The following is a 27438-nucleotide window of genomic DNA, read 5'->3' as shown; positions in this document are numbered from 1 at the left end:
CCAGGCAGATGTACCCAGCTCCAGAGCTGCAGGTGTTAAAAGCCAATAGTTCCCACCTGCACCCTCCTTGAAAGGACTGTCCTTAGCTGACAGGAGCTACTTCTCCATCTCCCACCTCTGTGGCAGCTGATGATTAATTGATGGAGAGAGGAAAGGCGAAGGAAATGTATACAAGCAAATTCCCCTTGCCGCAGACAGAACAATCTCTCATACATATTATTTCTGTGAGATCAGACTGAGACTAGATTTCCACTGAAACCACATCTCTGCCTAGCTTCTTCCTCTATAGTATTGTGCTTCCATCATGCCATAACAGGTTTCAGATGAAAGAACTTTCTCAATAGATCGCTTGCACTAAAATTGGCAGCCTAGGCTCTGTTTTTAGGGAATCTGACCTAACGTAACACATGGTATTTATGCTTTATTAAACATCTATAATGCAGTAGCTTGCACTTTAGGAGGCCCAGCAAGAGGGTAACTTGAGCCCAGGTGTTCACGACTAGCCTGGGCAACATAGGGAAACCCTGTCTCTACAAATAACTCTAAAAAATAGCTGGGTGTGGCAACACATGCCAGTAGTTTCAGCTTTTCAGGACGCTGAGGTGGGAGGATACTTGAGCCCAGGAAATCTTGGCTGCAGTGAGCCATGATGGTACCACTGCGCTCCAACCTGGGCAACAGAGCAAAGAGCTGTCTCAGAAAAGAAAAAAAAAAAAAAATACACCTACCAAGTTTTAGGCTTAGATGTACTTTACACATTATATAATTTTATTCTATAAATATCTCAGCAGTGTGAAACTTATTATCCCCATACTTTGGGTGGGGAAACTCAGGCTGTGTTGAGTTGAGAAATGTGTCTTTAGCTTGTGATAAGTAGAAAATTCAAGATTCAAACTCAGATAAGATGACTCCATAACCTTCACTCTGTCCTGCACTTCTCACTGCTTCTGTATCAAATTTTTATCCAGGAAATAAGGAAATTAAAGATCTATCCAGCTATACTTTTTCTAGTGAAATAAACGTTGATATACATTTTCCCCCAAATGTTGATGTAATTTATTTAAAATGAGGGTAAGATTGTGTGAGTCATATAATTTCCATAAGGGTTTATTAGTAGACAAGCATGAATTATATTAAAAAATAAATAAACATCTGTATAATACCTTCATTTTCTTGAAAGGGAACATTTTATAAAAGTTGGAAAATAGCAAGGAGGGAAAAGATCATGTCAGCACAATGTTATTGGTCATATACAACACAATCTTATGTTTCATAGAGATTTCAACACAGGAAATAGGTATATTAGGAACCACCTAATTCATAAGTTTTCCTGACCCAGGTACAGTGGTTTCTTTGAATGACTCTAAAGGAAAAGCTGTAGGGAATGTTTTTTTACTAGCTTCAATAATGCATATTTCAAAGACAAAACTAGTCACCCATTTGACTGTTTACACAGTCAACATTCAGTGGGAAAATAAGTGTCAATGGGTCTCACTTTTCCCACCCAGAACAGCATGTGACATGTGACCTCTCATTATTATCTTCATGAGTCTTTAATTAGAAAGGAAATGTTTTATTTTTACTTTTTTCACTCAACAAATCAGGGATTCTTAGTTTGCTACTATCTGAAAAATAATTATCTCCTCCCCTAGCTGCTTGTTCACTAGAAAGAGTTACATAATCCTATTACATTAGAAGCACTATAGGGAGGATGCTTGTTCACTAGAAAGAGTTACATAATCCTATTACATTAGAAGCACTATAGGGAGGACCCATCTCCCAAACATCTTTGTTTTTGACAAATGGTAAAGTGGTTTGGACAGAGTATAAGTTAAAATGCAGAGGGGTTCCTACAACACTAAAAAAATCTATAGTGTTTCTTTAAAAAATATTCTGATGGCTATAATATCTTATGATGACCAGCAATCTTTGCATCTCTAATAAAATCTATAAGCAACTGATTGTCTCAACTGTTTCAACTATCTTTTCTAAAGAGAAATTCAAATCTAATCAATGTTTTCCTTAAAGACTATGAGCAAAAGTATTGCATATTTTCTACATCTATTTTATTCACAATTATAGCTTTAGCAGTTATAACACTCCTTTATTATAAAATTTATTATATATTAAATAGTTGTATCATACAGTGTGACAAATGTTTAATCTATATTTTCAATAATCAATATTAAGATGAAGGTACTCTTTTAATTCCCACATTACAGAGAAGGAAATTGTGGCTTAGAAAATACAGTAATGTCCTTTGCAATCCATAATACTTGGTAGGCAGTGAGTCTGGAACTTCAGTCTAGTTACTGTCTACCTCAAAATTCTGTTTTATAATCACTGAACTATACTAAATCCTCTAAAGCCAGGATTATACTTCTTTCCATTATTAAAATTATTATCAGCTGCTCACTCTCCACTGAATCTCACAAATCACCATTTCTTACATAAAAACAAGCACATGGTTTGCAGATTTTATCTCCTAAGTAATCACTCAATCTATCTTTCTCTTCCCATTCATTTTGTCATTTATTTATCTCAGCCTTCTATTGTGTATTGCCTGAACTGTTACAATGGCCTCTCAGTTGACCTCCCTGTCTTATATCTCATTCCCCATCTCTATGGAGACACACTTATCCCCGTATACTGCTGCCGGTGTACTCTTAAATTGCATGTCTGATCACATTAACCATTTGTATACATTCTTTTAAGGACATTCATCACCTTCATCTCAGTAACACTGTCCTTGCTACTGAGCACAGTAACAGAGCCCTTAGACCTGTCTGTTACCAATCTCTTTGGCTTCATTGCCTTCTCTCCCACATTGATTTGAGAATTATTTACCAAGTAAAATTGACCAGGGTTCGTGACCAAATGGATGTGAGATCTGATAAGTGGAAAAGGAAAAACAAATAACTTACTAATAGAGTAAATGTTGAGCATTTGAGGGATAGCAATATGGAGGTAAACTTTGGAGTAGAATTCAGATCTTTTTCTCCAGCTTCTTAATATCTGCACATATTCTGTTGTCAAAAACAACTCAAATTCAGTATGTTCAAAATCAACCACATGATCTCTGTCTCCCATTTCTGATCTTTTAGTGCACTGCATCTCAGAGTGGCAGCACCATCTATCTATCTCCAAAGACCACCCCCTTTCTTTCTACCCCTTCCTTAACTATATCTTATCACAGCATCCTGCCACGTTTGCCTTCTAAATAGCTCTCAAATCATTTCTCTTCTTTTCATCTGATTTTGCAATGCATCTGCTGGCACCTGCTTTATCCTTTCTGAAATTTATTCCCTATACTAAAGGCACACTGATGTTTTCTGTCTGAAAATCTGATTATATCATCCTCTATCCACTTACACATGATCAGAGCTTTTTGTGTTTTTCCTCCATAGCACCTGTCACATTGCAGTTTTGCTTTTATTTCTATACAAATAACGATTATTTGATTATTCATTTTCTGCCCCAAACAACTGTAAGCTCCATAAGCACTTGCCACCCATTGTATCCCAAGTAGTTAGTACGATGCCTCATATAGAGCCATTTATCACTATTTGTTTAATGACTAACTGAAAAAACATAATTAATAGATAGACAAAAATGATCTAGGTTTCTGTTTTTTTGTAGCAAGAAACACAGTCAGTGAACTCATGGGTTTTGATGGTTCACTAAGGGAAAATGTGTATAGTAGAAGCAATACAGGTCAACTGGAGATATAAGATGATCAGCCCAAGAAAGAGATTAAGTTAAAAAGTCAGAAGAAAGTAGAAAAACTGTAAGATAACTACATCATAGACACCAAGAAAGGAAATAAGACAAATTGATCTGCTATGCAAATACTTCAGAGTAGTCTTGAAAGAAATTGGAAATTATTGTCTCAAAATAATCCATTTTACCTCTCCAATTTCTAACTAGTTTTTTCTTCAATTACCACATCTTGACCTCTAAGATGTTACTTAGTCTCTAACATATACATGAAATGCTCTCAAGATGTACATCTTCATTAAAGCATCCTGTGTAATTCAACCATTCCTATTGCAACATATCTGGAGATTAAATTATGTCCTAGTTTCAGCCTCATTTAAATATTTAATTTCTATAAATTTTCCACTGATATTTCTGAGAAAATGCATTTGTAATAGCTCGTATATTTATTTGATGAGTTCAGGTCTCTGAATTTTTTACATCTGTTTGAATTACTGTCATTTGTCTCTAATGTGAGTTGTTGGCTATTCTAAAACAGACCAGTACAATGTGCTGTGCCAAGCACTTATCATAAGCATACACTTTATAAATGCTTCACTGTGGTAGTAGGGTTAAAAACTTCATAGCATGAGCAATCAGAAAGCTACACTTGCTCGGGAAACAATAGATCTGCATACAATTGAGAAATAAATAATAAAATTATTCATTTTAGTCTTTTAAGAATTTTTAAACCTAAAATACATGAGGCGTGAGGTAGAAACATTTTCATACATGAACGGCTCATATTTAAAATAAAGCTAAAGAGCTACATTACTAGGGAAAAACATCCATTGTCCCTGTCATTTGAAGCACTGTACAACAAATAAAAATGTTTTTAAAATATTTTTGTACATAAATTGCACATAAATTTCAATGTTTTGTCTAAACAGATGATGGAAGAGCGTATTAAATATTAATATTATATTTTCTAGAGTATTCATCTAGAGCTGAATTTAATTATTCCACTTTTATCTTGTCTTACTTTCTATCTCCACTCTGTAAAATATAAACCCGCTAAGGTCATGAACTCTGCAGCACCTCAGGCTCCCAATGCCTAGAACCATTCCAACCTTGTGCAAATGCACAAGAAATATGTTTTGGGTGACTGGAAAATGAATGGAAGTTGAGCAAGAACATATATAGGTATATCATTTAGAAGTCTGTTTTAATTTCTTTAAGATATAATAATGGCTTGAATCAAGGTAAATGATACTTAGGATGATTAAAGTAAATTGATTTGACTTATACTTAAGAGAACGTGGTAGGTAGTTTATTCAACATGGGTGAGAGAAAGAGTCTGTAACTGACATGCTTCTGATCTGAGTAAGTTGGTGGTTTGTGCTGTAATTCGTCATCAAAGGAGATAACAATGGAAGAACAAGATAAAGAAGATGTGTTTGAAAAGAAGCATATTGTTGTGGTTCAAATCACAGACTCTGGGTCTCTACAGCTGTCTGTGCTTGCTGGTCCTACTATTTAATCGTGGACCATTTTTTTCAACCTTATGGAATTTGTTTTCTACCTTTACTGTGGGTGGAATTTGTTCTTGACAAATTAAAAAAATAATAATAATCTACAGGCAAACACAATGGATGGTTTTTCAGTCCTTATCTTGTTTGACCACTGATAATCATTTGTTCCTTCTTGGACGTCCTTAACAGGTTCTTTGACACCACTTTCTCCTGCCTTTCCTCAAACCTCTCTAGCTGCTGTACTAACAGTCAGATAAATTCCAGACTTTTCTGTTGTGATTACTAAGGCTGTCCAAAGTCTAGTCTCTGCCCATGTTTCCATCCCCACCCTTTTAAAACCTCTGTCAGCCTACTTCCTACAAGAAATGTTCCCTTATTTTAAGTCGGGGCTAATTCTATTCTATTAACTAAACATGGTATGATTGTTTCTCTCTCTGAAGTACATTGAGGGTTTTGCCTGCATGTGATATTTTCAGTGGATCTGATAGTGAGAAAAACTCCAACTTTTTTTTGAGAAAGTATTGGTAGAATAGATGTCCTTATATACATATTGTTCTGTTGCTCGAAATATTTTTTATCACAGTATTTCTGATTATTTTTCTGTAAGTCAGTCACTTACTACACTTTTAGCATGAATATTTGCCTTTTCTATTAAATTTTATTTGGAATATGTTAAGACTTACACAGACTGTTATCACAAATATCATATTAACAAAGCATGAGAGTAAATCTTTATTCCAAATAATATTCGCATACTCTACATATTTGATATAGCACACATTTTAATAAAGTAAAATTATATTCTCCTTGGATCATTCAAAATAATGATAACACATATTCTTCTATTATATGATTTCTATCACATCTTCCAAGGTAGGACTAGAAGGCAGACTATGGTACTATATTCTAGGAGTCACGTAAAATCAGGGGACAAAACTTGGGGTCAGTTGGTGATGCAACTTGAGAGAGTGTAAAAAGGTTAAGTTTAAAAGAAGCTGGAGGCTTTACCTAGGTTAAAGAACCATTCTGCCATGCAAAGGCATTTTCTTTGCAATAAATGTTTAGAATCCTTTTTCTTTTTAACAATTTGGCTACTTCTAGAGATGTAAATGAGAATTTTTGACTTTTTACATTTATTCCTATAATATATAATTAATAAAGAGGAACCATATTTTACATCTTACAAATTACTTTAAGAAAGATATTTAATGTTATATTTTTAACGTTAATTGTGCCTTTAGGGTATACATTTTAAGCTATTAGGTGAAATGTACTTACACTCAGTTTTCCATTGCGATTGTCTTCTTCTCTCATTGCCAGGGCCATCAGAAAATTATCTTGTAGGTCTTTACCAGCACTTGTTAGTGTCCTGTAAAAAGCAGATCTTCAGTTGTAATATATTAGATAACAAATATGTTTCCAACACTCTGGAGCCAACAATAATGCTTCTTTATTCCAAGTGACAACTTCCTTGCAACATGAAAACCATATAAATAAAATCATTATGATCTGCTAGATTCATCAATTTAATTTTATACAGTAATAGAGTCTTTATTTATAAATAGTTGAAATCAAGCCTTTAAATAATATATCCATATCAAGATTCACGGCAGATATTATTTCATTTACATGCCTATTTTGTTCTTTTTTTAATATATCATGAAAAGTCAACATGCTTGTACTGCTCACTTCCCATACAAATTTTAAATTGCCTATAATTTTAGTACAGTTTATTTATTAATTTGGGGAAATGAAAATACTAGACACCTATGCTAATATAGTTACTGGAGTAGAGCATTAATTTTAGCTCCACGGGTAGAAACAATCAAGGGAGGAAAGGAAACTAGGTTGACTTATCTTTGTTAGATGAAGGGAAGCATCAAGAATTCAAAAAATAACATTCTCTGGAAATATATTTTAAAAGAAATGTATCACAAAGATCTCAATCAAACAAAACTGAACCACATAATAGTGAGTTCAAGAGTGATTCTTTATACAGCAATTTCCTACATATTCCACAAACTTTTTCATCATGTGTCTGCTATGTACCAGGAACTGTATCAGGGCACAATCATGCACAAGACATAGTTCCTGCTCTCAAGTTGCCTATAGTCTCATAGAGGTAAACAGATACATAAACATAATGTCATACCATGTGATAACTGGAATAATAGAGATATAGACCAAGTATCAGAGAAGTTCATAAAACAAGTGTCTTACTCAATGAAAAGTCACTTAATCTCAAAATTAAAACCAATTACTCTTGAACTTAACGTTAAAACTTGACGTAGTATATACTAACCAGTTTGTGGGGTGGAAGGAGAGCATTATCAGTAACTACAAAGGAATAAAGAAATACAAATGTAAAATTGCAAGGCAATCGGGTAATGGCAAAACAGAGTAAACACAGGAAGTGAGGGAGAAACCAGTTAATATTAATAGAAGTTAACATTTTAATAAACATATAGTTATAAATATTTAGTAAGTCCAGATAGTAGAGTCTGGTCTTACAACTCATTCTCACAATCGCTTTCAGGGAAGGCTTGTGTGCTACTTAAGGAGGTTGGACCTTGTCATTGTACCAGAAAGTGTTGAACCAAAACGGTCTAATGCAAGGAAATCAGATAATCAAATCTGTGTTTTAGAAACAGTATTCAGCAACTTTGAAAAAGGTAACATGGAGGAGAGCAACACTGCAGGGATTAGTTAAGGGACTATCACAAACCTTTAGAAAGAGATGATGAATATCTGATTTAAAGAAGTGATGGTAAGGATAGGAAGGAAAGGATAGATTTGGGAAATATTTAAGAGAGAAAATACACCTAGTGATTGTTTTTTGCGAAGAGTTAAGGAGCAATTACTACTAGGTTAAATCATTGCAACCTACTGTTTATGTTATTGATCTAGAAATGTAGCTCCTTAAATTGATCATAACTTATCTGCTTTTGCTTTTCTAGCTTTATGTTCCTCAGCTTGTCATATACATATATAAAATATCTATATTACATATATAATATAGATATAAAATATATATCACTTAATAATAAAAAACCTAAATTTACATGGAAAATAATTACTAATTAGCACGAAAGGAGATAATCAGATATTTGAGAATTTCTTTAATGCACTGTTCTGTCCAAAAGTGAGTGTTCCATGTTACGATATATACTATGTATTACTTTGATATTAAATGTCTCAAACAGAAAAGTAATTTTATCAGTTGCTTGTTTAGAAAAATCTACATGTTTTCTACTGCTATTCTACTACTACTGCTATTTCTACTACTACTAATATTCACTTATTCAGCATCTACCTAATTTCCTGCTTATGGTCTGTTTTCAAAACCACAGTTTGTTGGAAATTCTCTGTGAAATTTGAACAGAGAATTCATTTTACAAGTACATAAATCAACAGTGGTTAGGTTATACTATAGTAACCAATAGCCCAAATCTCAGTGGTTTACAGTTGCAAGAGATTACTTCTCAATAATAATATGCATAAATAGCAGGTTTACTGTGGCTCTTCATCTTGGGGGACTGAGACACTGATGAAACATCTTCTATCTGAACCATCTTCGGTTATTGTGCAGAGGAGAGAACAGAGCCACACAATGTCTCTTAAAGCTTCTGCTTAAAAGTAACATATATAACTTCTACTCATATTTTCTTGGCCAAAGCAAGTGCTATGCCCAACCTTGAAATCAATGGTGTGAGAAAATACAATCCTTTCCAGGGATTTGTAATAAATATTTGTGAATAGTAGCTCAGACACTCATGGCTTCCTATAGCATAACCAACAAAGGTTGAGATTAAATTGCTCAGAAAATAAGAGCAGTAAAGAAAACAATTCCTGAGCAAATCTTGATAGTACAGAAGATTTGTTAACTTGGTTCACTGTACTGTAACCGAGTAAACGCTCTTTTGAGAATTAAAATCACTAATTCTAGCTTCAAAACCGAACCTTCCCCTACATACCCACAAAGCATCCTAAAAATTACAGCTAAAGCAAGGAAAAATTAATAGATTTCGTCTTCTGTGATAGTTGTAGACATCTATTGCTTTTGCCTCCTAATATTGTTTCTCCCTTTTTACTGTCAACACAAGCCTAACTTTTACTTGGGCAACAGTCTTTTCTACGCTCTTGGTCTTCGTAGAATCAAGGTATCCACTTACTTACAACTCTAACCTCCCAAACCTCAGCTAATGAATACACCTCAAGGTTTGCCAATGTCATTTCACCTCATGAGGATGTAAATCTTTAACAGAGACACAAGAATGAAAGAGAGCTGGATTTATAGTGGCTACCCTTACTTCCTACTACATAGTCTTCTTCAACTTTGTCTTTGAATCTATGATAATCAGTGCTCTTCCAATTCCCTTTTTGATTTTGTTCATTAGAATTGGTTTCTATTGCTCACAATAAAAACCTGTAATTGATACAATGGCTATACAGTTAGGGTACTACAGAATTCCTAAGAGTTTCCACAAAATATGTCTACTTTCTACTCCTGCTACCTTCCCAAGCATACCTTATTTTGCTGCAAATTTTTAGAACTTTACAGATAAAGTCCAATTTGATCATCAACCCTTATCCCACAGCACAAAAGGTAATGATCACTATCAGTTTTGCCTGTAGCCTTCAAGGTTTTTTAAATTTTATATAGATATATGTCTATAATATATCTATATATTTGTGTATGCAGAAAAATATATATAGTATCATGTGGTCAGTTGTTCATTTTATTACATATTTTGCAACTTGCTGTTTTATTGCTATTGTTATAACTATTCCTTGAAGTGGATGTTTATGAAAGTTCCAAGGAAAATCAAAATTATCCCTGATATATCAGATATAAAATGCCAGAAGAATAGATTTTTAGGCATCATTCACTAGTAAGGATGGGACTCCTAATATTTTGCTAAGCGTGACTCTCTTGATAATGGCCGAGGTTTTCAGCAGATATCTGGGCTGGACAAGAAAATAAAGTAATAGGCAATAGAATTCTTACTGTCCCTGGACACTTACTATGGCAGACACTGTTCCCCCTTCTTCCATAACAATGAAAGCCCCAGTTTTCACTTGGGCATGTAGCAGCCTGGAATAAAGACCACATTTCTTAGTCTCTTTGCAGCTAATTATGTTCATGTCACTAACTTTTGCATATTAAGAGTCAAGTGAAAATGATTTGTGACTTCTAAGAGTATACTTAAAGTAGGGAGGGGTACTTTTTTTCTTGTAGCTAGAATGCAATATAATGACTGAAACTCCAACTGCCATCTTGGCCATAAGTTGGAGGCCACTATTATGGAGAAACAAAGAGGGGCAGGGTCCCTGATATTTTAGAATACCCACATAGCCTTGAGTAACACCAGCTAGAGTGTGTGAATATGAGACTGAAAAGAATTTATATTTGGTTTCAGCCACTGTTATTCTGGGGTTTTCTGTCACTTTTTTACCCACCTAATCCAAAAAGATACTTGACTGTTTGAAATTTGTTCACTTTCTGAAAAAAGATGCTCTTGTGTGATTGGCTTGGTGATCAAATTGGAATTTAACCTTAGGTGAAATATTCTAAGAATTTCCCAGGAGACTGTATTACTTACATAACTAAAATGATTTTTCTAAGACAGTCATAGGTTAAGTCTATCAAATAATAGCACAAGATAATAAAAATTAAACTAAAATATAAGATGGAATATCAACCTTTAATTCCTACTCACTTATCAACTGATTAGTCCAAACAACTACATTTTTCTGAACCTGGATTTCATGATGTGCTAAATAATATCTAGGCTCAATAGCAGAGGTAAAACTTGTGGTCTAAAGCAATCATATTGTATCATTAACCACCAAACATCATTAATATATAATTAATCCAAGCAAATGACTATTATTCTGACAATATCCTAAGTTCATACTGTTCTTCTTTTATTATTATGCAAGTCTCACATACATAGACTTACATCATTTCTTATAAACTCAATGAGGAAGATAGAAGTATTATATAAATTTGGAACAGAGGAGATAAGGATCTTTGGCTCCAAAGCTATCTGAAGCAGAGAAAAAAATGTTATATAATAATCATTCTTATATTATGCTCCAGCTGAGAACCTGAAACTTCTTAGCAAGAGGAAATATTGGAAAAGAATGAAAGTTAATACAGAGTGTGAGGTAAGGAATTCTTAAATCTTTAACATGGTTAAACTAGGTTTATTTAACGGCCAGTGACCTGAGAAACCTTGCTTATATAAATATTACAAAAGCAGTAACTTCCTCAAGAAGTGAAGTAGGTCTGTTTCAAAATCTTAGCGTTATAAGTTCTACAAAGGCAAATACTCCATCTTTATTGTTCATACTCCACTGCACTTTCAAAATGTGGTAAAAGTTACATGGGTGAGTTAAATTTTACCAACCATGTTTAATCAATAGCTAAAGCTATTTATATAATCCTACTTGAATGACTATAAACATATTATTAATCTTCAACAATTAGGTTACTGGTTTTGTGATTTAAGTGTGTTGTTTATATATCATTATCACATAAACTGACATTATTAACTTAACACTCAAAATGAATGAATAACAAAAGGAAAAAATTGGAAAACTGTTAAAGTAGAAACTTATTTTCAAGAGTTACTTTTTAAGAGTTTATTTTTAAAATAAGTTCTTTCACTACATATTTGTGATATCAATTATTTTTCAGATTTTTAATGTATAACTGGAAGTGTTCTAACAAACAAAGTTTGATTAATCATTAAGATGTTTTCTAGGCCAGGCATGGTGGCTCATGCCTGTAATCCCAGCATTTTGGGAGGCTGAGGCATGCGGATCACAAGGTCAAGAGATGGAGACCATCCTGGCCAACATGCTGAAATCCTGCTCTACTAAAAATACAAAAATTAGCTGGGCATGGTGGCGCACACCTATAGTCCCAGCTACTCTGGAGGCTGAGGCAGGAGAATCACTTGAACCTGGGAGGCAGAGGTTGCAGTGAACCAAGATCATGCCACTGCACTCCAGTCTGGGAACAGAGCAAGACTCCATCTCAAAAAAAAAAAAAAAAAAGATGTTTTCTAATAAGCAGTTTCTTAAAAATTCCTAATTCAAATCTGAGATTAAATCTATTCTAACAGCAATACTTTTTAGCTATTGGGCACTGCCTTTGTACTAGTCCCTATGCTAGACATTTTGCAAACAATTTTAATTATTTTTAAATAAAATCTAATGGGAATTATATTTATAACTTCACTATAATCAGCTGGTATTCAGTTTTATTCTAGATTCACTAATTCGCAGGTTTTATTTCACTATAATGAAACCTCACAATATATCAAAGCAGCATATCATAAACACTACATCATAATATTTTTACATTGTGAAACCAATGAGAATTCACCAGGGAGAAGGAACATAAATTAGTAGGAGTATAGGAGAGTAGGAGGAGTGAGGTATGCAGACTTTATCTGGGGCTTCCCCTGGGAGTAATCAGAGTAGGCTGGTCTTGCAGTCTCCAAGGAAAGCTAATCAGCTGTTATCATCACTCCAGTCTAGACTGAAGTTCTCATCAACTGTTCTGTTCAAAGGTAGATTTAATATTTTAAGCCAGAGAACTCCAATCTAGCCTATATTTCACATTTAGATAATTTACATTCAACTCCTTCACACTTGTTTGAATATATAATGCAACCTCTCTGTGCCTTAGTTCCTTACAATGTGTTGTATATTTAGTTTGGAAAAAATTAATGAAGAGCAAAGTGAAAAACAGTAGTTGAGTAAAAGTGTATTATACAAAATCTATAATGTTATATTCTTAAAAAACAAACAAACATATCTATGAAAACATAGTTTACAGAAACAGTTATATTTCCCATGGATAAATTTACTGACAGAACTATTTGTATATATTTATATTTGTATGATCCCAAATAATTTAAATTCTAATTTTTAGAGGCCAAAATGGAAAATTATTTGCAAACTTGATGAGAAAATATAATTTTATTTACCATAATATATAAGCTCATTTGAGAGTTAAATATGGAAGAGATGTTTTTACTGTTTTGATATGGGGCACCTATTGCTCTATCAGAGATGATATTTTTGTACATTTCCCAGAAACCATGACATTTTTCTGTTTTGTCCTTTACATAAATAAGGAGAAAATAATTCTACCTTTTCACAGATAAAAGTATTTATAATTCTTGAATGACCAGTGAGTCAACGAAGAAAAGAAAGAGATTTAAAAATAGCTTCAAACAAATGACAAGGGAAACACAACATACCAAAGCCTATGAGATTCAGCAAAAGCAGTACTGAAAAGGTTTCTAGCTATAAGCACCTACATCAAAAGAACAGAAAAATTTAAAATAAACAACCTAATGATGCATCTTTAAAAACTATAAAAGCAAGAACAAAACAAACCTAAAATCGGTATAAGAAATAATAAGGATCAGAAATAAATGAAATTGAAATGAAGAAAACAATACAAATGTTCAACAAAAGGGAAGATTTGTTTTTTTGAAAAGATAAAATTGGCAAACCTCTATCCAGACTAAGGAAAAAAAAAAAAGAGAGAGAGAAGACCCAAATAAATAAAATCAGAGTGAAAAAGAGGACATTAGCTGGGCATGGTGGCTCCTGCCTGTAGTCCCAGCTACCTGGGAGGATGAGGTGGGAAGATCACACGAGCCTGAGAAGTTGAAGTTGCAGTGAGGTGTTATTGTGCCACTGCATCCCAGCCTGAGAGACAGAGCGAGATATGTTCTCAAAAAACAAACAAAAAAACATTTAGTAAATGTGAAAAAGGAGACATTATAACTGATACTGCAGAAATTCAAAGGATTATTAGAGGCTACTGTGAACAACTATGCCAATAAATTGGAAAACCCACAAGAAATGAATAAATGTATAGATATGTATAATCTACCAAAATTGAACCATGAAGAAAACCAAAACATAAACAGACCAATAATTAGCAATAAAATTAAAGCTGAAATTAAAAGTCTTCCAACAAATGAAAGTCTGGGACCCAATGGCTTCACTGCTAAGTTTTATCACACATTTAAAGAACAACTAATACTAATCCTACTCAAACTATTCTGAAAAACAGAAAAGGATAGAGTAATTCCAAACTCATTCTACAAGGCCAGTATTACTTTGATACCAAAACTGCACAAAGATACATCAAAAAGAGAAAACTACAGGCCAATATCCCTGATGAACATTGATGCAAAAATCCCCAGCAAAATAAAAACATATTAAAAGATTATATATCATGACCAAGTGAAACTTATCCCAGGGAGTCAAGGAGCATTTAGCATATGAAAATCAATCAATGTGACACATCATATCAACATAACAAAGGACCAAAACTATATGATCATTGCAATTGATGCTGAGAAATTATTTAATAAATTTTAACATCCTTTCATGATAAAAACCCTCAAAAACTGTGGAAAGAAGGAACATGACCCCCAAACAATAAAAGCCAAATATGACAGACCCACAGCTAGTATCATACTTAATGGGGAAATCTTGAAGGTCTTTCCTCTAAGATTTGCAATAAGACAAGGATGCCCACTTTCTTCACTGTATTCAACATAGCACTGGAAGTCCTAGCTAGAGCAATCAGAAAAGAAAAAGAAATAAGGGTCATCCAATGATCTAACATTTGGAAAGACCTAAAGACTCCACTGAAAAACAATTAGAACTGATAAACAAATTGAGTAAAGTTGCAGGATACAAAATTAATATAGATAAATCAGTAGCATTTCCATATATCAAAAGTGAATAATCTGAAAAAGAAATAAAAAATTAATCCCATTTACAATAGCTACAAATAAAATTAAATACTTAGGAATTAACCAAATAAGTGAAGGATATCTACAATAAAAACTATAAAATATTGATAAAAGAAATGGAAGGGGACACCAAAAAATGGGACAATATACCAGGTACATGGATTGGAAGAAACAATATTGTTAAAATGTCCACATTACCCCAAGAAATCTGTAGATTCAATGCAATCTCTATAAAAATACCAATGACATTTTTCACAGAAATAGAAAAAACAATCCTAAAACTTATGTGGAACCACAAAAGACCCAGAATAACCACAGTTATCCTAAGTAAAAAGAACACAACTAGATGAATCATATTATCTGACTTCAAATTATACTATGGAGCTGCAGTGACTGAAACAGCATGGTACTGGGATAAAAACAGATACATAAAGGAACAAAACAGAGAACTGAGAAACAAATTCATATACCACCAGTACACTCATTTTTTATAAAGGTGTAAAGAATATATATTAGGGAAATGAGTTTTCAATAAATGGAGCCAGAAAAACTGAATATCCATATGCAGAAGAATGAAACTAGGCCCCTATCTCTCACCATATACAAAAATCAAAGCAAAGTGAATTCAAGACTTAAATCTAAGGCCTCAAACTGTGAAACTACTACAAGAAAACATTGGAGAAAATCTCTGGGACATTAATCTGGGCAAAGATTTCTTGAACAATATCCCACAAGCACAGGCAACCAAAGCAAAAGGGGAAATATGGAATCACATCAAGTCAAAAAGCTTCTGCACAGCAAAGGAATCAATCAACAGAGTAAAGAGAACCCACAGAATGGGAGAAAACTACCTTTCTGACAAGGGATTAATAACCAGAATATACAAAGAGTTCACAGTTGTATAGGCTGAAATCTAACAATCCAATCAAAAACTGGGCCAAAGATTTGAAAAGACAAATGACAAATAGGCATACCAAAGGTACTCAACATCATTAATCACTAGAAAAATGCAAATCAAAACTACAATGAGATATCATCTCATTCCAGTTAAAATGGCTTTTATCCAAAAGATAGGCAATAACAAATACTGGTGACGATGTGGAGAAAAGAGAACCCTGATACACTGTTGATAGCACTGTAAATTAGTACAGCCACTATGGAGAACAGTTTGTAGGTTCCTCAGAAAACTAAAAATAGAGGTATCATGTGAACCAGCAATCCCACTGCTATGCCTATACCCCAAATAAAGTATATCAGTATATCATGTCTGCACGCCCATGTTTACTGCAGCATTTTTCACAATAGCCAAGATTTGTAAGCAACTTAAGTGTCCTTCAACAGATGAATAAATAAAGAAAATGTAGTACATACACATATAGAATAAAAAAACTGAGATTGGGCCAGGCATGGTGGCTCAAGCCTGTAATTCCAGCACTTTGGGAGACCCAGGTGGGCAGATAACAAGGTCAGGAGTTTGAGACCAGCCTGGCCAACATGGTGAAACCCCATCTCCGCTAAACATACAAAAAATTAGCCAGGCATGGTGATGCATGCCTGTAATCCCAGCGACTCAGGAGGCTGAGGCAGAGAACTGCTTGAACCTGGGAGGCGGAGGTTGCAGTGAGTTGAGATAGCGCCATTACATTCCAGCCTGGGAGACAGGGTGAGACTCGTCTCAAAAAAAAAAAAAAAAAAAAAAGACTGGGATCCAGTCATGTGCAATAACATATATGAAACTGGAGGTAATTTTGTTAAGCAAAATAAGCCAGGCACAGAATGACAAACTTTGCTTGTTCTCACTTATTTGTGGATGGTAGAAATTAAAACAATTGAATTCATGATGATAGTAGAATGATGATTACCAGAGGCTGGGAAGGATAGCTGGGCTGGGGAAATGGGAATGGTTAACAGGTTCAAAAAACCAGAATGAATAAGATGTAGTATTTGATAGCACAACAGGGTGACTACAGTCAACAGTACTTTATTGTACATTTAAAAGAACCAAAATAGTTTAACTGTGATGTTCATTACACAAATAAAGGATAAATGCTTGAGGTGATAATGTTGATGCCCCATTTACTCTGCATGCATCAAAATATCTCATGTACTCCCATAGATATATATACCTACCCTATAGACCCACAAAAATTAAAAAGAAAAAAGAATAAAAGAACATTAAAAATGTTTCATATGCATCTGTAATGCTATTGAATCTTTACATTCCTTCTCTCAATGTATCATTGTGTATTTGCTCTGTATTAGGCAGTTTGGGCTGCCGTAGCAAAATGGCATACACGGAGTGGTGTAAACAACAGAAATTTATTTTATCACAGTTTTGGAGGCTGGAAGTGAGGGATCAGGGTGCCAGCATGGTTGTGTTCTGGTACAGGCCCTCTTTCTGGCTTTCAGATTGCTATCCTACCGTATCAAACATGGCAGAGGAAGCAAGAACAAACTCTGGTGTTTCTTCTAATAACAGCACTAACCCCATCATGAGGGCCCCACCCTCCTGATGTCATCTAAACCTAGTGACCTCCCAAAGTCTCAGTCTCCAAAATACCATGATAGTTGGGGTTAAGATTTCAACATATGAATTTTGAGGAGGGATACAGTTTAGTCCATAACATGCTGTTTCTCATTTTGGAACAAGATGTAATAATTGTCTATAATATATTTTTTTTCTACATATACTTTATTACCACTTCTTTCGTACAACTTGAAACTAATTCAAGTTTTTTTCATCATGTGAGCTAAATTAGAGCATTTTCACCTCCTGAAATATGCAGAATTTCGTTACCAAAGTCAGTTATTTTTTTCTCTCCGGTTCTCTTTAGCAAAGTGGAAACAATTTCAAGCCAGATAACCACAAAGGCCCAAATGAAAAGCACGATGGGAACTTGCTGCAAAAAGCATGGAAAAACTTCCTTATCTTAAATATGAATTTATATTAAAATAATATACTCATAAGATTATTCTGAAATAAGAACAATGACCACAACACTCTAGATAGAAGCCCCGATCACTCTGTTCTGCTCACGACTCCATCTTCCCACCTCCTACACCACGGCTAACTACTTTCTCACTTTTATGATATTTACTCTCACATTTCCTCTATCTCAGTCTCCAAATTTTAGAATCATCACCTCTTTGTTTCACTTAAGTATGTACCCCTAAACAATATGGTGTAATTTTACTTGTTTTTGAACTTTCTATAAATGAAACCACAAAGTACATATTTGTAATATATTGTTTCTTTAGCATTTTCCACATTTCTTTACTATGTTCCACATATGTTGATGTGTGCAGCTGTACCTCATTTTCATTGTATTCTTGTGTATGAATATACAACCATTTGTTTGTCCTTTCTCTTAGTATAGACCTCAGAGTTGTTTCTCCTTTGGGTCTATTATAAATATGCTGCTAGAATTTCCTGTACTTGTGTACATTTCTGAGTATATATTTCTCAAATATCTATGGCTAGCAATAGAAGAGCTGTGTAATAGGACATTTGTAATTTCCAATTTACAAAATAAAGCCACTTGTTTCCAAAATTCTTGATCGAATTTACACTTTACTATGAGAGTGTGTGAGTTTGTTTTGCTTCACATCATTCCCAACATGTAGTAATTTAGAACTTTTTAATATAAGCAATCCAGTGTAAGGTTAAGCAATCTCAGAGTGCTTTTAATTTGCATTTTCCTATTTTTATTGAGTTTTGTCATAGTAATTTCCTCTCATGCAAAATGCTCATTCCAGTTATTTTTCCACTTTATTATTGAGTTATTTACATTGTATTGTTTTGTAGAAGTGTTCGTATATTCTAGATTTTAGATTTTTATTATATGTTCTGTGTAAATATATTATTATATATATAGCCTGTATTTTTGCTCTTATTGGAGTTTCTGTAATTGATCTAATTCGAATATATACCAATATATCAAAATTATTCATTGTTATAGACTTTTTTCCACTTTAAATAAATCTTTCTCTACCCTGAAGTAATCACTACATTGCCTATGCAATGTTTAAAACTTTAATGAAAAGAACCTTCAATGCCTCTTTTGTCATGTATCAAATATTTGTATATAGATAGATCTGTTTCTAACTTCTCTATTTTATTCCAGTTTTGATGTATCTTTCTTCATGCCAATATCACACTAGCAAAGACTGAGCATTTATGACAAATTTTGATGTCCAAAAAAGAAATCTTATCCTTTCTTCGTCAAAATGTATTTGACTTTCTTTGTATCACTATCAAATTTTAAAAATATATTTGTCAACTTCCACTTTTAAAAAGCTCTTAGAATTTTTATTTGAATTTCCAATTTGTAAAGAATGAACATCTTTATGATACTGTAGCTTCCAATCATGAAGCTAAGAATAGTGTGTGTGTCTCACTACTTATTTATGATTTTTAAAGCTTTTTCAATAAAGTTTTATTGCATTTGTTCTTAATAAGTCTTGTACATCTTTTGTTAGATTTATGTCTAACAACAGGATATTAATGTTAATGTGGAAAGCTTTTTCTTTCACTTTCTGCTTGTTGATTGTATATAAAATAAAATATAATTTGTATATTACTTTGCATCATGCAATTTTGCTAAACTCTCTCATTATTATTCCCTACTAATTTTAATTCCCACCCATCAGTTCTCTTTAATTTGACATGTAGATTTTAATTTCCTCATTAGTCACTTTATCTTTGTTATGAATTACAAACCAAATCTGACACTAAGCTAAAATTTCCCAAAACTTTTTCTTCTTTTGTCTTATGTTATAATAGTAAAAGAAAAAAAGCTAGTTAAAATTAACTAGAATATTTTTAAACAACTTTACATTATAGAATATTTCTAAGGAAATATATTAATACACCCTTCCAATATAAATGATCAATTATACACCATTTGCCTGAACACCCAAGCCAAACTAAAACTATATGGAATCGTCTGAGATTTTATTCCTCAGTGTCCACATCCAATACTCACTTTATCAGTCAGAGTCCCAGCAGAAAACAAATGAAACACTGAAAGGGCTTAAGGGAAGAGAGTATAGTAGAGATATCAACAGGATTCAGAATGTTCACAAGGGGTGATGGAAACACACAAAAATTAGCCACAGTGACAGCGTAGGAAGATCCTCTTACCTTAAAACCTGAGGAGACAAAGAGGGAGTGTTGCTAACAAAGGCTTGGATGGCTGGCTACCTGAGAGGCAGTGCGGTCATCTGTAGAGAACACGGCCACCAATAAAATTGTGGTCCAGTCTCTATCTCCTCCTGCCTTACAATTTACTTACTGAGGATACAGTACACAGATATTACCCTCTGGGGCCAGAACCTTATCTTTCGATTTGCCATCAACCTAACTGCATGGTACACTACAGCCATTGCACAGTTCCCTGTGCCTTTCATAGCCCTCAACCTTCAGTCTAGAAGGTCCTTCTTCCCCCTCTTCTCTAAAAACCTCTATACGAGGCCCAAAAATCATGTGCTCCATAAATCATTTCCTTCATACCATCCTTTCTTCTTTCTCCTCTCCATGCAGGAAGCCAGGAAAACTGAGTACCTTGTATTTCAACTTAGTCCGCAGTAAAGACTCAATAAATTTTATTTTAATTGTTACTATAATATATAACATAAATTAATGCAATCTACTATATTCACTACTTTTAAGAGAAAAGTAATGTGATCACCACAACCTAGGCTTGGAAGCCTTGACTATCATCTCTCTTTCAACAACTTTTATTTTTGATATTGTCATCGTTTTTCTTTTAGTTTTCTGGAAAGTAAAGAGAAAACTGATTAAATTTACAAAACTTTGTGATTTTTCTAGGGTTAATTTTATACTACTCTAGTATTCACATATTTCAGAGAATAGCAAAGGAAACATGATACATAATTTTGCTATTTTCTAAACCATTAAATTCTAATCATAACTTATTCAATTCTAAGTTTAAATTTTTATGTAGAAGCTTCCATGTGATTGGATTATAAAAAATGTAGACCAATTAGAAGTATACACATATATAAAATAGTTTCAGTATGTTTGTGTAATATTAATTGATCAGAACACACACTCATTTTTTCCTTAAAGTTTTTCTAACTCATTTTTTTCTAACATTTTAGAAACAAACTTTTATTATTACTTTTTAAAAATTTTACACCAGTCATCTTTTCCTCAAAATTGTTGAAGTTATTTGTTGAATTAGCAGAAAATGAGTCTATAATTAAAATAAAAATAATTATTATTTAAAAGAGAGGCTTTCATTGATTGAATAATAATGCATATTACATATTAATTGACTAAAATATACATTGTATTAGGATATAATATAAACTTTAAAAATAATATATATTGCTTACATTTCACAGTTGCAAAAATAAATGAAAATTTCAAGCATCATTCTAATTACGTTTTGGTTTCCTAGACTTTAAACAACTTTTCGTTTATATTTAAACAACAAAATCATATGTACTGATATATATATAAATACAATAGAATAGCATTTTTAAGTTAAAATTGCATAGAAGGAAAATGGCAACCAGTGAACAATTTCAGGTCCTTTCCTTTGAGCATCAATTCAATGGACAACCCATCTTTAATCTCTGAGAGATTATTTTTTAAAGACGAAGGGAAAGAACAGTAGAGCTAAATCTGATATGTGCTTTTTTAGTCTCCTCCCCTTTTTTCGTAAACTATTCTTAATTGCCTTTTCACTTTTAATTTAACTGAAACAATATTCTTTAGGACCCAGGTCAGTCAGGATTACATTTGGAGAGCTTTTTGGTTTAAGAATTTTTACAATACAGTGATTTCCATAGAAATTCCAAGAGGTCATCAATTTATATTTTAATAACTTTCGGAAAAGGAGAAAATTACTTGAGAAATGAAATTAATTTTCATTGGTGAGAAGAAATGAGGGTCAAATTTCCACTAAGCAGGAAAATGACATCACTTTCCCCATCTTTTTTTACGTGAAAGAGTTTTTAATTTATCAAGAGTACAGTAAAGCTATCAGCATCTCTGGGCAAGATTTCGATTGTTAGAGGCACACAGAAGAAAGTCAAGAAATGTTAACATGCACACTAGACAGCGGTTTCTTCTCATTTTCTATTTTGAGGAAGATCCAAGTGGGAGTCTTCAGATCTGCAGAGTCTTACATCAGTCAGACTTTACTTTCTTCAATGAAAACGTTTGCTTTTTTTTTTTTTTTTTTAAGGAGACAAAATGGGTTGGCTTCTGTGTAAGAAATTGTCTCTGTACTCCTCATTTTTGTACATCTGGCAAGTTTCTCTAGTTAATTCTTAAATATGGTAGGTCAAGATAGTCTCACACTTTCAGGGGATAAAGGTGCTTAAAGAGGAAATAGATGTTCTTTGTGTCTGAATGTGTTTGATTTTACTCTGAAAACACATTAAAACTTTACTTTCATTCTCTCCTGGGAGGCAGCTGCATCTTTTATCCTGATTTGGAATGTACTTCCTGACCTTCTGGTTATATTTACACAGGGAAAGCCAATTTAAAAAGTGAAAGCAAGGAAATAACCTCTTGTTTGGTACACCTGCCTCCAGGTCCCTCTCCATCTGTAGGAAGCCGTCATTACTCTGCAGAATGCTGAGGCAGGTCATGAGCAAGTGAGGCTTTAGAAAGCTGAAGGTCCTTATGCTATATATGTCTAGTCTCTGTGTTTTTCTAATTTTTGAAAGATTCTAAATAAATACCTGGAAACTTTGGTAAAATAGGGGCAATGCTTTACCAGAGGAAAGCAGTCAAAGCAAAGCCCATACTGCATTTCTCAGTAACTGTACACAGTGGTAGAGACTGTCATTCTTCAGGAATTGCAGGCTCTTTAGTGTTCAGAGCAGAGCAGTGTACAAATAGGGTATGGATTGTAAGGAAAAAAGAGGCATTTGGATAGGGGAGTTTGGGAAGAAAGATACTTTAAAAAAATACTATTAGAAATGCTTGTTGCATGATACCCTCTGTATATGCCCTATATCACTCCTTTGATAAAAGTTGAAGTACTGGGACATAAGTTTGACTCCAAGTGATAGAGAGAAAGAATGAGAAAGTGACAGAGTTGGATGGAAGCATCCCAGACTTCTATGGAAGGTTCAACAAAGCCATACAGGAGTTCTTGAGCCAAAGTCAGCCAATAAAGGGTTATGGCTCCCTGAAATGGGTTCACCTTAATACCCTGGCCACACTTAGTCACTGGGGGAAAGCAGCACATAGTAGATGTCATGAGGGTGCAAATGCATCATGGATTTCAAAAAGCGATGAGACCCTGAGTCAGTTACACTCCCTGTATGAGATACACTCACATCTCTACCACAGTCTCCTTTCATTCAAATCAAAAATCCCAAGGTTCAAAAACCCCAACATAATTCATTTGCTTTATCACAAATATAGTTTCAAAATAAAAATTGCCAATATTATTATCAATAACATGCTTATTCAAAACAGTTTAAGGCTTTTTGCGGATCTTTATTTTTTCCTTAGGCTTTATCTCATTATGGATGTATGGTAAAATTACTATGTTTTAAAGTAACTTCAGTTGCAAAAGGTCATTTTTAAATAGGTATGATACCAGCTAGATACACATTTAGGTTCATTTATTTTTCAATGTTTAAGATATTTTAAATTATTCTTTTCAATTATATAAAATATTCACAGAATTCTACAAAGAAATCTACAACTTAAGATTTACAGAAGTTTAGCTTGCATCTCCCACAGTCCTTTCTACCCTTTTATTCCCTTCCTTCTACATAGATCATCATTTAAATAAAAAGAATTAGTCATATTGCTTTTCAACTGTTCATATTGTTTTTAATAAAAGCAAACATTCTATACATGTTTGCCTTGACCTTGCTTTTTCACTTAACATTATATTCAGGGGATTATGCCATAGCAGTAACACACATTTTCACTCCATTTTTAGTTACATAGTACTTGATCGTAGGAATATACCATAGGTTAGTCACTTAGCTGCTGATAGTCATTTGGGATGTTTTTTCTTATTTGCTATGAAAAATACTGCTTGAGCATATTGCTTTGTGTGTAGGTCATTTCATGGTTTTGCCTGCATATGTTTGAAATAAATTCTAGGAGTAAGATTTCTGGTCAAAGACTACATAAATATTTTATTGTGTTCAATATTATAAAATTCCTCTTTAATGCAATTGTGCCATTTTGTAGTCCTGCATACAATTTTAAGAGTACAAGTTTTTACATCCTGATCAACAAATAATATAAAGCTCTTACATTCTTGCTGATCTGATAGGTGAGAAACTGTATCTCAGTATACTTTTCATCTTTATCTTACTGTGAACAAAGAAGAACACATTTTCAGGGATATGCTTGAGTTTTTGCTTTTACCAAATGAGTTTTATAATTAAATTGTCTAGCTTCAAAATACAAAACCCTAAAAACTGACTATTTTACCAGTATTATTTTAAATTTATAAATGTCATAATTTGTGTTTCTAAGGATGGCTACAAAAATATCTCCTATCCCATATATTGTTTTTAAAATTTTTGTGGGTACATAGGGTAGGTATATATATTTATGGAGTGCATGACAATTTTGATACAGGCATACAATGTGAAATAATTACATCATGTGCAATGTGGTATCCATCCCCTCAAGCATTTTTCCTTTGAATTACAAATAATACAATTACACTCTAAGTTATTTTACAAGGTACAATTATTATTGACAATAGTCACCCTATTGTGCTATGAAATAGGTCTTATTCATTCTATTTTTTGTACCCATTAACCATCCCCATCACTCTCCACCACCCCAATAACCCCCCCACTCCCCTTTCCAGTGTCTAGTAACCATCTTTCTACTCCCTATGTCCATTAGTTCAATTGTTTTGATTTTTAGACGGAACAAATTAGTGGAAACATGTGATGTTTGTCTCTGACTGGCTTATTTCACATAACAATGATCTCCAGTTCCATCCATGTTGTTGCAAATAACTGGATCTCATTCTTTTTTAGAGCTGAATAGTACTCAATTGTGTATATGTACCACATTTTCTTTATCCATTCACCTGTTGATGGACACTTACGTTGCTTCCAAATCTTAGCTACTGTAAACAGTGTTGCAACAAACATAGGAGTGCAGATATCTCTTTGATATACTGATTTTCTTTCTTTTTGGTATATACTTAGATCATATGGTAGCTAAGTTTTTTAGTTTTTTGAGGAAACCCCAAACTGTTCTCCATAATGGGTTGCACTAATTTACATTCCCACCAACAGTGTACAGGCTTTCCCTTTTCTCCATATCCTCATGGCCTGTCTTTTGGATATAAGCAGTTTTAACTAGGATGAGATAATATCTCACTGGAGTTTTCATTTGCATTTCTCTGATGATCAATGATGTTGGGCACCTTTTCATAGCCTGTTTATCATTTGTATGACTTCTTTTGAGATATGTTTATTCAAATCTTTGGCCCATTTTTTGATTGGATTATTAGATTTTAGCCTATAGAGTTGTTTGAACTCTTTACATATTCTAGTTATTAATCCCTTGTCAGAAGGGTGGTTTTCTCCCATTCTGTGGGTTGTCTCTTTACTTTGTTGTTTCCTTTGCTGTGCAGAAGCTTTTTGACTTCATGTGATCACATTTTTCCATTTTTGCTTTGGTTGCCTGTGCTTGTGGGGTATCGTTCAAGAAATCCTTGCCCAGATCAATGTTCCAGAGATTTTCTCCAATGTTTTCTTCCAGTAGTTTCATAGTTTGAGATCTTAGATTTAAGTCTTGAATTCATTTTTGTTTGATTTTTGTATATAGCAAGAGATAGGGGCCTAGTTTCATTCTTTTGAATCTAGTTTTCCCAGCACCATTAATTGAAGAGACTGTCTTTTTTCCAATGTATACTCTTGGCATCTATATTAAAAAAAAAAAAAAAATGAGTTCACTGTTGTTGTATGAATTTGTTTCTGGGTTCTCTATTCTGTTCCTTCAGTCTGTGTATCCGTTTTTATGCCAGTACCATGAAGTTTCAGTTACTATAGATCTGTAGTATTATTTGAAGTACTGTAATTCTTCCAGTTTTGTTCTTTTCTCTTTTTTTTTTTTTTTTTTTTTTTTTTGAGACTGAGTTTTGCTCTTGTTGCCCAGGCTAGAGTGCAATGGCGTGATCTCGGCTCACTGCAACTTCTGCCTCCTAGGTTCAAGTGATTCTCCTGCCTCAGTCTCCCAAGTTGCTGGGATTACTGGCGCCCGCCACCATGCCAGGCTAATTTTTTGTATATTTAGTAGAGACGAAGTTTTGCCATGTTGGTCAGGCTTGTCTCGAACTCCTTACCTCAGGTGATCCACCCACCTTGGCCTCCCAAAGTGCTAGGATTACAGGCATTAGCCACCGCACCTGGCCTGTTATTTTTTCTTAAGATAGTTTTGGCTATTTTTGGTCTTTTCTAGTTTCATATAAATTTTCAAATTGTTTCTCTACTTCTGTGAAAAATGTCTTTGGTATTTTGACAGAGATTGCATTGAGTCTGTAGATTCCTTTCATTCAATAATATGAACATTTTAATAATATTGATTCTTCCAATCCATGAACATGGCATATTGTTCCACTTTTTGGTGTCCTCTTCAATTTCTTTCATCAGTGTTTTATAGTTTTCATTACAGAGATTTTTCACTTCTTTGGTAAAGCCAATTCCTAGGTATTTAATTTTATATGTGGTTATTGTAGATGAGATTACTTTTTAAATTTTTTTTTCAGATTGTTCATTGTTTGCATATAGGAAGGCTGCTGACTTTTGTATGTTGATTTTGTATCCTGCAACTTCACTGAATTTTCTTTTTTTGAGAAGTCTTGAGGTTTTTTCAAATATAAGATTATATCATCTACAAACAAGTATAATTTGACTTCCTTTCCATTGGGATGCCCTTTATTTCTTTTTCTTTTCTGATTGCTCTAGCTAGGACTTCCAGTACTATGTTGAATACCAGTGGTGACAGTGTGCATTCTTGTCACATTCCAGATCTCAGAGTTTCAGTTTCTCTCCATTTAGTATTTAGTAATTCACATGTCTTATTCACGATTTTATATGCCACACATGCCTAGTACACATTTGAGCTCAATAAATCATTGTTGAATTGATAAATAAAATCTATAGTAATGGACAGATTAGAGGTGTATTGTATGAAAATTTAGGTGGCTGCATTTTTTCATCCCTATAATCATACACAATTATAAAATATTTAAATATTAAAATATTAAAAGTATAAAGATATTTGGGGGATAGTTTAATACTTTATAACATAACCTAATATAAAAGTTAATATGTTATTTCATAAACTGATAGCATTTAAGAAGTTTTAGTGAACAGAGAAAAAATTTGACAAAGTAATTTGTGTGGAAAAATTTTCATATTTTCCTTTTACCTTG

The 27438-nt window shown here is 33.5% G+C and overlaps 1 long non-coding RNA gene across 2 annotated transcripts in view; it reads right to left on the bottom strand.

The window, feature by feature from the left end:
• The window catches only part of LOC116273540, a 277498-nt gene that overhangs the window by 61879 nt on the left and 188181 nt on the right, over positions 1-27438 (bottom strand). Inside the window, exons 2-3 of one of the 2 annotated variants that reach the window (XR_004181859.1) lie at positions 6507-6597; positions 1610-3026 (exon numbers count right to left, since the gene is read on the bottom strand). This is a non-coding gene — a long non-coding RNA (uncharacterized LOC116273540). Of the gene's footprint in view, positions 1-1609; positions 3027-6506; positions 6598-27438 lie in introns of those variants that run through there. The other variant, XR_004181860.1, reaches the window with a different exon arrangement.

Source organism: Papio anubis, unplaced genomic scaffold (genome assembly GCF_008728515.1).
Source record: "Papio anubis isolate 15944 unplaced genomic scaffold, Panubis1.0 scaffold84, whole genome shotgun sequence".
Lineage (NCBI taxonomy): Eukaryota > Metazoa > Chordata > Mammalia > Primates > Cercopithecidae > Papio > Papio anubis.
Note: the sequence above shows the minus strand (reverse complement) of the source record. Positions and strands in the feature narration are given on the sequence as shown.